This window comes from Coffea arabica, chromosome 1e (assembly GCF_036785885.1).
Source record: "Coffea arabica cultivar ET-39 chromosome 1e, Coffea Arabica ET-39 HiFi, whole genome shotgun sequence".
NCBI classification, from domain to species: Eukaryota; Viridiplantae; Streptophyta; class Magnoliopsida; order Gentianales; family Rubiaceae; genus Coffea; species Coffea arabica.
This window is the reverse complement of record NC_092311.1, coordinates 19,362,020-19,374,098: the sequence shown is the minus strand read 5'-3', so window position 1 is coordinate 19,374,098 and position 12,079 is coordinate 19,362,020.

Sequence of the window (12,079 nt, the reverse complement as noted above, 5' to 3'; positions counted from 1 at the left end):
CCTAAAAAGGGTTGGCGCAACAATGCGATCTCAGACTCTTCAAACCACTTTTGAAATCTGCCTTAAAGCCTTAACTTTTCTAAGCACCCCACCTGACCCAATTACAAAAGCCGAAAGTCCTGACTTCCATTCTTTGCAATGGCCCTGTCAAGAAAATTTCTGATGCCGGAAAATTTTAGCTGTATTTCTGAATTGCTTGGGTATGGGGTTGACGCTTCTCACCATGTGAAAACCCACCAAGTTGAGGGAAAGGGAAAAGAAGCAAAAAGCAAAGCAAGAAAAGTAAATGCAAGAAAAATGCAGGAAAAATTTGACGCTGAAGTCCCTGGTGAGTGATGAGAAAAATGCAAACAAAGTCTGAGATCTTTGAGTTCAAAATAGGGGCAATTTTGAAAAATGCGATCTTCGGTGCAATGTCCTTGAAAGTTTTATTCTTTAACTATCGTTTTCAAGCTACATTACAAGCTAACAAAGTCCATCGTTGACTTATTCCTTCATGACAACCCAAAGTGAGTATTATGCTCATAAGAAATCCATCAATCATCTGTGATCATAAGGAGTATAGCCAGTTTTCACAGGTTTAGCTATCGCTTCTACCCATGTTGTTGCAAGCCTATAAAGCTTATACGTTGACTAAGTTTTCTTAAGAAATAAGGGTGACAAACTCTTTGCTTTCACTAAGATGTGATATTGAATAGAGTACATACAATTGGGGCACAAAATAAGACAAGTCTTGGCCTCCCATTTCCTTTAGTCACTTCCAAGTCAGAAATAACGCCCATTGGATTAGTCTTGAAAGATGGGCCAACCAGAAAGTGGTGACCTGTTATCCTAAGCACCGATGCTAAAAGTGAGGAAGAAATCTTCTTGAATTTGGTGTTATTCTAAGGAATTCATCATGAAATTTCTGCATGAGTGCAAACTTGACGTTTAAAGTTTCTTCACAATGTTGTATATGTGCATTCTTTTCTAAATTTTAGAAAGTGCGATTTTTCTTTGTTCAAATAAATGGGAAATCATCTGAACAAATTTTTGCAATCAAGGGAGCCCACACTGGAGCAAAAATTTTATTTGTGAGATTTCATGAAATAAGCCCACGCTGGGGCAAATTTTTTGTAATACATTTGAGATTTTTGTCCAAAAATCAAATAATAACATTTTTTCGAATCAATCCCGCAGCTCTTTTCATGGAATTTAAGTACATGTCATGCTTTGTTAAGCCCCCCTATGCAGGTATTCATGATTCAAAATGATGAAAAGCATCCAGTGAGGCGGAAGGCCGATACTGCAAAGAGAAGCAAGAAGAAGGAGGAAAAATGGACCCGATACTGGGGCAAATTATGTTGAAAAAAAAATTCTCTCGGAAAAATCCGAAAGAAAGGGAAAAATCAGAAAGGTCAAAAATCAAAAAATCAAAGTTTAATTTCTTGTTTCTTGGCAAATCAAATTCAATTTCTTGTTCACAACATCACGTTGGGCCTGGATTTCGTGCCGCCAACTTCACAAGATCACGTTGGGAAGATCACGTTGGGCCTGGACTTCGTGCCGCCAACTTCACAAGATCCCGTTGGGTCTGGACTTCATGTCGCCGACTTCACAAAGATCACGTTGGAGCTGGGTTTTATCCCGCCAACCTCGGCAGAACTGGGTTCTATCCCGCTGACCGTTTATCACGTTGGAGCTGGGTTTTATCCCGCCAACCTCGGCAGAACTGGGTTTTATCCCGCTGGCCGCTTATCACGTTGGAGCTGGGTTTTATCCCGCCAACCTCGGCAGAACTGGGTTCTATCCCGCTGACCATTTACATCGCTATTGGAGCATGGGTCAGTCCCGCCAGTAAGCATTTCCTTTACAGCCACTGGAGCAGAGGTTAGACCCGCCAGTGTGCATTTCATTTACAGCCACTGGAGCAGAGGTTAGTCCCGCCAGTGTGCATTTCATTTACATCGCCACTGGAGCAGCGGTTAGTCCCGCCAGTGTGCATTTCATTTACATCGCCACTGGAGCAGAGGTTAGTCCCGCCAGTGTGCATTTCATTTACGTAGCCACTGGAGCAGAGGTTAGTCCCGCCAGTGTGCATTTCATTTACGTAGCACTGGAGCAGAGGTTAGTCCCGCCAGTGTGCATTTCATTTACATCGCCACTGGAGCAGAGGTTAGTCCAGCCAGTGTGCGTTTCATTTTCACAGCCACTGGAGCATGAGGTGAGTCCCGCCAGTGAGCATTTCATTTTGTACCGCCACTAGCCGTTGGTTCAGTCCCACTAGTGCGCCTTTCATTTTACCCTGCCGCTAGCCGTGGGTCAGTCCCACTAGCGTGTATTCCATGATTTTAACTTTATTCGGGTCAGTCCCATGATTTAAAGCTTATTCGGGTCAGTCCCATGATTAAAAGCTTGTTCGGGTCAGTCCCATGATTTTCATTTTATTCGGGCCAGTCCCATGATTTTCGTTTTATTCGGGTCAGTCCCATGATTTAAAGCTTATTCGGGCCAGTCCCCTGATTTTAAAGCTTATTCGGGTCAGTCCCATGATTAAAAGCTTATTCGGGTCAGTCCCGTTTTTAAATTTCTTGTTCGGGTCAGTCCCGTTTAAATTTCTGTTCGGGTCAGTCCCGTTTTTAAATTCTGTTCGGGTCAGTCCCGTTTAAATTCTGTTCGGGTCAGTCCCATTTAAATTCTTGTTCGGGTCAGTCCCGTTTTAAATTCTGTTCGGGTCAGTCCCGTTTAAATTTCTGTTCGGGTCAGTCCCGTTTTTAAATTTCTGTCCGGATCTATCCCGTGGGTCTATCCCATTTACATTTCTGTCAGGGTCTATCCCGTGGGTCTATCCCATTTACATTTCTATCCGGGTCTATTCCGTGGGTCTATCCCGTTTACATTTCTGTTCGGGTCTATCCCGTGGGTCAATCCCGTTTAAATTCTTGTTCGGGTCAGTCCCGTTTTAAATTCTTGTTCGGGTCAGTCCCGTTTAAATTTCTGTTTGGGTCAATACCATTTCTCAAAAAATTGTTAAAGAGGTCTGTCCTCATTTCAGAAGCGTCCATTGCAGCCGAATAACACAGGTAAGTATTTGGTGCCTACTTCTTTGTCTCAAGTTTTTTCAAAACTCGGACAAAGAGGGGCAAACTGTAGACACCAAATTTTTGGTGTAATTTCATTTTTAGTTTTTTATTTGTCATGTTTGTTTTTTAGTTTTAGTTTCTAGTTTTATTTTTATTTTTAAGTTTTTATCATAGAATTTCTTGAAAAAGGGGAAAGAGAAAAAGAAAAAAGCATTCAAAAAATATGATTTAGTCATTTGTAATTTAAATTCAATGCTTTCTTGAAAGTGAAAAAAAAAAAGAAAAAAGTGAAAAATGATGAAAAATGAAAAATGAAAGAAAAAGATTGAAAATGGCAATTTTGTTGTTTTAGTTTGTTTATTTTGATGTAAAATTGTTGTTTTTTTTATTACTTAGTTTATTATCAATTTTGTTTTAATTAATTTCAAAAAAAAAAAAAAAAAAAAAGATACGCTATTTGCAGCTGCGTATTGTCGCAGCTTGCAAGAAAGGATTGGGCAGCTCCTTTAGCTGCAATTTTTGGAAAATGGTTGAGGGTTTAGGGTAGAGTGTCCCATATATAAAAGCCAAAGAAACCACAGCCGCAAGGGGGAGAGGGTTTTGGAGATAGAGGAACCGGACAGAGAATGGCGGCTGCAAAATCTGGAAAACGGCAAAAGAAAGAAACAGAGGTAGAGGGGGAGCCGGGAGAAAAAGACAGAAAGAAGGCGCGGCTGTAAGGATTGGAAAAACAGAAAGTAAAAACGAAAAGGGGGGTCGGCTAGATAGAAAAGGGAGGCAAGAACAGAGGACGAAAAAAAAGAGAGTAGATTGAGAGATAGCGAGCAAGAGAGAGCAAAGGAAAATAAGGAGTGGGTATGCTGTTGAAGAAAACAGAGGAAGAATGTTTGGTAGCCGGAAAGATAAAGCTTTTGGGCTGAGCAAGGATACCCTATTCATCGTCCCAGACCCTGATTTTCCCCTTGAAAGGGATAAAGGTAACGCCTTTCATTTGTTTTGCTGTCCATAGATTATAAAAATCATGTTAGAAAGGTTGAAACTTTGCTGTGATGCTTGCATCTGTTTCATGGATGTTTTGCTTGTGAATCTGTCGGTGGGGGAAAGGAACTAAAACTATGGTTTTTATATTGTGAGTTTTCCAAGTAAAAATCTGCAAGTGAGTTTAATTTGAAGTTGTTTTCAATCATGCGAATGTTTCATTCATTCTTCATGTCACGGGTTGGGCACCAGGAAAATTGCAGGTTTTTATTCTAATATGTTTGTAAGTTTAGATGCTAAGATCCTGTGGGTTTTTGGTTTATATCAAAGTTTTGATTGTTTGGTTGAATTTGTTTCCGTTTGAGATGGTGTTTTGAGGGTAAAATCCATGCTTGAAAAGTGAAGGTCAGCAGCTAGTTTGTTGCAGATTTTTTTTTAGCAGTTGCCAAGAATTATTGCAGAGATTTCCATCGTAACTTTGCATGAATTAGTTGTAGGAATTTGCAGCAAGCATCTTCATGGATTGTGTGATGATTGCCTTGAAAATCCTTGTACAGATGTCTAATATTTTGGTTGCTTTGTGATTCAGTTTTTTTAGCATGTTTTTATTGAATGTTCTGGTTTGAAGTTTTGAACAAAGGTTGAGAACCTCTGCTGTTTTTGTCCTGGTTTTCTTGCTTGAATACTCTCTGTTGGGATCACTAATGATAGATAGTTATTGCTTAAAGTTGACGATTTGGGATTCATGTGAGTGGGGTTGGCAAACAATGAACTTTGTGTATTTTCTGGGTTGCTATAAGCTACGGAAGTGGCAGCAGAAAATTGCAGAAGTAAAGAAGACTTTGCCTTCGTTGCATGCATGAAATAAATTCTGGAAATTGCACTTTGACCCCCCAAGTTCCCTTTTGCTTCACTATGGCCCAATCAATTGAATAATTTCATCAATTTGATCCTTAGTAGTTTTAATTTTTGCAATTTCATCGCTTGCTTTTCTTCAATTAACTACCATGCTTTGTCAATTGCACTTAAGTCACAACTTTAGGGGCTTTATGACCAAGTGAGCTTGTGTTTGCCTATTTTTCCAAATAAATTGGTACCTTGACCATTTCTTTTATTTTGGAGGATAAATAAGTGATTTCACTCCGTTAAGGCATAGATTCAAGGGAGGTACACTCTATCCCTTATTTGCACTTCAATTGACCCTACGTGCTCCTACGTGTTATGTGAATATGCATGTCTACTTCGCTTTCCTTGCCTTTCCTTAATTCCTTGCATTTATTTCATTTACTTTTGCTTTTATTTAAGTTATTATGGGGTATGTGTACACCTCTTGGCTTGTAATAGATAAGGCTTGGCGAGCATTCTTGTCCATTCTTCCCCTTCCCCTTTTGTTTTAGTTAGCAAATGTAATAGATTCATTAGCTTGGTTGCATGCCTATGTGTTATGTGTTAAGTGTTTTATTAGGCTCTTGCATCTAGTCGAGCATGCTAAGTGTTATGTGCTACGTGTTTATAAGTGATTTGCATGTCTACTCGCTTTTTATAGTCATGAATGAATGTGATGGATGAATGGACGTCACCACACTAGTCCAATGCTAGTTGTGGCCCTCTTCCCCGTCACCACTCTAGTCCAACGCTAGTTGTGGTTCATTGTCACGTTTTCCACTAGTCCAACGCTAGTAGGAAATTCTTAGAAAGGGCTAGTCCAACGCTAGACCCAAATAGGCCGCCCTCCTCATTCGTGCATATTTGCGTGTTCACTGCATGTCATGCATTTTTCTTAGTTTTATCATTTGCCATGCTCCTCGAACCCCTTCTCCCCTTCATTCTAGGTTTTTGCATCTCATGCTAGTTATAGGGTACATTTGCTTGAAGAGTCCCCTTTCGACAAGGGAAACGAGCGAGTGTGGCTCTACAAATAGCCTTAGCACGCTAGTTCTCCTTTCTAATCAAAAGGAAGATTAAAGTCACAAAGTTAGGAGTCCCCGTTCCCGTCCTGATGCATTCCTCTAGTGTTCATGCATTTTATTCATTCGCTATTACATACACTTCTACTTTATATTCTATCCTTTTTTTTCACATTCTCACTTCACACTACTTTTGGACGTTTTCACTTAACTACTCACACTTTATACCATATCACTCGCACACATGCACTTTATGTTATTTTCACATCATCATTCTTTACTCACCTTACCTTGTAAATACATTTGCACACCTCCACTTACATCCTATTATTTTTATCACTTTTCTCACTTCACACAAACTCACATTTTCACATGGCATGCATTCCACTCATTTTTACGTCATTTAGGATTATGTGTGACCTCTCCAAAGGATCATTATTGGGCTTCACAATTAATGTGATTGACACCACTCAACCTTTGAAGAGAAATTTCTCCCATGTCCCCCTAGGTCTAGGTTTTTGCATTCATATAGTCATATCCAACACGCGATACATACCTTGGGTAGAAAAATTAGGAAAGGTGGGGCTAAATCACGCAACTAGCCTTGGCTAGGTCGAAGGGGTGCCTTGGATTTTTATCCTTGCCTTCCCCTTCGTCAAATGTGACTCCCGAACCTTTTTCGTTGGTTTACGTGGACTTGGAGTCGTTTAAAAGGGGTTTCTTTCTATCTTTCCTTTAAAAAATTTCTTTTTGGGTGACTTGGTACACCCTAACTCTATACCAAGTGGCGACTCCATTTTTCATTAAAAACCCCCTTTTGAACTTTGTCTAGCCAAATCGTCGCATTCTCAAGTCCCATGGCCTTTTACTTTTCATTTACACACGTTCACATTCCACTACACACTTTCACACCACACAACACCATCAAAAAGTGGGGCGCGACAAACTGGACTGAGTGGTCTTCATCAAAGTTGTAGGCCTTTATCTTAGCTTCGAAACAGTATGAATTACACCCCAATTCGATAAGCATAGCTCTAGTTGTGATCGATACGCTAGGAGACGTCAAACCTGCTATTTAGCTTTTGTCCTTAAAACTTGATTTCAAGTTGCATTCCTAGACTTGCTTTGTATTTGGATGAAATTGAGCCTAGTTGACGGGGTATTTTATTGAGATTTTTTATGTGTTGAATTGGACTGAGTTGAGGAAAAACAATGAAGCCATAAATGACTGAAAAATAGGTAAATACAGAGGGCATGCTGCCCAAAATTTTAGGGCTACGTGATTCCTTCAAGTTGAGTTGATCTTGGTAAAAATGAAGGGGTTTTGGGAGTTATTTGTAACCCTAGGACCAACTGTTATCTTTTTGCTCAAAAGTCATATTTTATTCTTTTGTACTAGTACTTAACCTGGGAAGGCATACGACCTGTAGTCGAGCCTCATTGATGCATTCTATTTACTGGGTTCGTGGATGTGCGAACTATAATTGTTTTATCTAGGTTATTTTAGGGTTTCTGGGCGAATAAAGCCACTTTGGGTAAAAACTTTTGAAGTATCTGTACTGGAACCGGTGAGTGTTCCACTTCCCTTAATTATTGCTAAAATGGTTATCTGTACTTGCAAATTGCTAATTGAATGTCTTTATCGACTGTTTATTCTGTACGAGGCGAGTGTGTACTTTATCACACTCGTTCTCTGGCCTGTGTGACTTGTTTCCTGTATATACTCGAATCTGTTACCTGCGCCTGTTATAATGTTGTTTTGAAGTGCATCCAACGACCTTCCTGTTAAATCTGAGCTCAACCTCGTGGGGAGTCAATTGGATAGAGCCAGCAAGGGCTTGGTCGAGAAAATTTGGCAATCCATGGGTGCTTGTTCCTGGGAAATCTTTGGGTATTAGAGACTCTAGATTTCCGGTATACTCGAGTATTACCATTCCTGTTCCTGTTTGGCGTTCGGGCCCGGTAAGGGGTATGTTTGGTGGACGGGATTTGGCATTAAAGTGGTGTTCTACTGGACTGGTTCCTTTTGTTGAATGTTGACGGAGGGTCAACTAGGTTGGATCAAGTATTGCAACGGGGATTTGGCTCTGGAGAGCCACCTGTATCCTTTAAATTGTGGTGTTCATTCATTTCTCGTATTTGATGTGTATATGTGCCCTAAAAATGTTTTCTCATGATTTCTATTGTTTATACTTTTGGCACCTCATTGAGCTTTTAGCTCACCCCGTCCCGTTATCCTTGTTTTCCTTACAGGGAACCATCTTTTGGAACTTTGATGTTTTGAGGAATGAGTTGAGCTAGTTAGAAACTCTTTTGTTTTTGGTATAGCTCCTCGACAATTTGGAAACCCTCAATGTATCTTAATACGATGTTTCCTTTTGATTTGTAAACTTAATAATATGTATATTTTAAAGTGTTTCCTCATGTTTATGTGGCATATGTACTTGGGAATGTACACTCTTTCATGCTAAACAAAGTTACTTGTATTGGGTTGGACTATGATGTGGCAGCGGCACTCCTATTTCATTTTGTTTTTCGTGGGAACGTTGTGCCAACGAGTGATTGTATCTCATAGTTCGGCTCAATTGGGTTCTGAATGTTATCTTCTCGAAGTTCTTCTGAGCGTTTGGTAGGGTTTCCGTTCGTTCCAGATCCGTAGTCCCGACGAGAGTTGGGCAGGCGGTCCGCCGAACCCTTTGGTTCGTCTTAGGGGAAGGTGGGGCTGTCACATGCATGTTGTAAGCTCTAAGCTGAACTGGGCCCTGCCCTTGGTTACTGACCTACTCTGTGACAGCCCCACCTCCCCCTAAGGCGAACCAGAGGGTTCGGCGGGCCGCCTGCCCAGCTCTCGCCGGGACTAAGTCGTTCACTACATTCCTCAAACAGATTACAAGATAAAACTCAAATATTACATCAAATTCTACAAAAATTACATCTCAAAAGCGAAGCGTCCACGCTTCCGCTGCGCCACTCTGATCCTTGATACCAACCATTCACACGGAGAACTTTAATACAAACGTTTCCTTCACCTCGAGCCCTGTGGAGGGGAATAAAATATTTTTGGGGTGAGATAGAAGCTCAGCGAGTAACCGGTAAAATCCTTAAACAAATATATTTCACAATATTGCATTTCGATCTTTTCGATGATGTCATGATTCAAAGAACAAATGTCCGTTTATTGCTCTCATGAGCCAGTGAAGTCATAGCACTTGAACACCCAACGCTCAAATAGATCATTTAACATTAACATTAACATTAAGAGGGAGACCCTTTTTGAGCTCCAGAGCCATTTGCTCCAAGTAAACAGAGGTGGAGACGTTGGTGTCCAGCACAAGACTCCCCAAGAACTCATTGAAGCCAAAATCATATCATGAATTCACATGCAAGCACGCATGAGATGCAGTCGAATAAATAATGCAAGAAACATTTCACAAGAAGCTTTAACAATAGTTTGGGGTCACTCACCTCCATGGCTCAGAAATCATCCATCATATATCATTTCCTTGCTCAAATCCAAGTCTTAGTTCACAAACTCAATGCAAACAAATCCCTTCAAAGTTCGGACAGCACTTCCCCTGAATTTGCTAACTTTTCCAGCCATCATGGCTTCATTATTTCCTGATTCCAACCGAAAGGTACACACCCAACAACAAGTTCATCCAATAGCCATTCAGCAAGCTCCAAGTAGTACTAGTACAAGTCAAGCTAGGGAAAAGTCCGGAAATGAAAGTTAAGCTCAAAACCAGAAAAATAGTTTTGACGTCATTTTACAGTAATGGTATCAAAGGCGCTTCGATTGTCGGATGAAGGTGCAAAATACACCATTTCGAAGCTAAGAGATAGGGATACAACATTGCATAAGGTCACTCAACCCAGTTTCGAGTGTAACCAGGTCAAAAATGCAAGATACCATACCAGAATCACAAAAACAGATTCACAGAACGCATTCTAGCGGAAACATCATAAAGCAGGCTATCCAAGTCCAAATCCAGAAATTCCAAAACCATATGAAAGATAAGAAACAAGGCTAAATTTCATCAAAAGACCTCAACAACCAAATTCGGAAGTAATTCCAGCCAAAACAACCAATTACAGGCGCAATTCTTACATTCGGGTAAAACCAGAACAGCAATAGTAATTTCAACTTTTCTCAAGCTACGCTGCTCCGATTGACCTGAAATTTTTCAGGAACCTCTAAAATATCATTCCCTAAAACTTTCATGTTTTAAGCCAAGGCCAATTCGGCCTCTATCTATGATCTATAAATTCGGGCAGAATGCACAATCATAAACCCTAACTTTCCAAAATTTCTTCCAAAACAGAAATTGTTTGCAATTATCCACTTTTTCCACCTTCTAGCTTCCTTAAATATCATTTCCAATCATCATAAATGACCACATAATCATATCCATATGAAAACAGAAAAATCCCCAATAATTATAAAACTTCACCAATTCAACCAAAACCAAGATATAATCCATAAAAGTGCATCTTATACCACCACCAATCATGAATTGAACATCATTAGAGGAAGGAGAGGGGTCCTTCACAACTCACCTTAGCAACACAAGAAAGAGAGCAACTAGTCACCTTAGCTTTCCAAACAACTTCACAACCAAGCTCAACTCCACCAAACTAAGAGGTTTTATGGAGTAATTGGAAGAATAATCGGTTTAATTGAAAGATTGGGCAAGATTGGAGACTAGAAAATTGAGAGCTTTTCTTTCTTTCTTTGAGCAAGAGAATTCGGCCAAGAAGCTTGCAAAATGAAGAGATTTTTGGCCAATTTTAATTAAATGGTAAAGTTATAAATAGTAGTCAAACTCAAGACTAAATCTTATGGTGACACTTGTCACCTTTAGATTTAAAACTTATCTTTTTGTCTCTCCAATACAAATATCTTAACACTTTGTAAAATAATATCACTTAATACAAAATTCCAACAAGTTGTCAAAAATGTAATGCATTTACCGCACTTGCGGGTCCCACGTTCAAAATACGCTCTTAATTTCTCAAAATCTAACCGATACTAGAAAAATCATTTTAAAACTATCTTTGCTCATAAACTTTATCTGGGAAATTTTTCTAATAAAGAAAATGTAAAAAAGGCGGGCGATTAAAAAAAAATAAACCCTAGAAAATTAGAAAATTTCCGGGTTCTCACTCTCATACTTTTCGGGGCATCACAATCTCCCCTCCTTAAAAGAATGTCGTCCTCGACATTCCCTCTTGTACCAATCAAGTCAAGACATCCTGCAAAAATCACTAATATTTCAGACCAAACCCACAGTCCGGCATCCTAAACTTCAAGCCTAGGATACACTACCGAGATCTGAAGCCTAAGTTCTGATACCAACTGTGACAGCCCCACCTCCCCCTAAGGCGAACCAGAGGGTTCGGCGGGCCGCCTGCCCAGCTCTCGCCGGGACTCAGTCATTCACTACATTCCTCAAACAGATTACAAGATAAAACTCAAATATTACATCAAATTCTCCAAAAATTACATCTCAAAAGCGAAGCGTCCACGCTTCCGCTGCGCCACTCTGATCCTTGATACCAACCATTCACACGGAGAACTTTAATACAAACGTTTCCTTCGCCTCGAGCCCTGTGGAGGGGAATAAAATATTTTTGGGGTGAGCTAGAAGCTCAGCGAGTAACCGGTAAAATCCTTAAACAAATATATTTCACAATATTGCATTTCGATCCTTTCGATGATGTCATGATTCAAAGAACAAATGTCCGTTTATTGCTCTCGTGAGCCAGTGAAGTCATAGCACTTGAACACCCAACGCTCAAATAGATCATTTAACATTAACATTAACATTAAGAGGGAGACCCTTTTTGAGCTCCAGAGCCATTTGCTCCAAGTAAACAGAGGTGGAGACGTTGGTGTCCAGCACAAGACTCCCCAAGAACTCATTGAAGCCAAAATCATATCATGAATTCACATGCAAGCACGCATGAGATGCAGTCGAGTAAATAATGCAAGAAACATTTCACAAGAAGCTTTAACAATAGTTTGGGGTCACTCACCTCCATGGCTCAGAAATCATCCATCATATATCATTGCCTTGCTCAAATCCAAGTCTTAGTTCACAAACTCAATGCAAACAAATCCCTTCAAAGTTC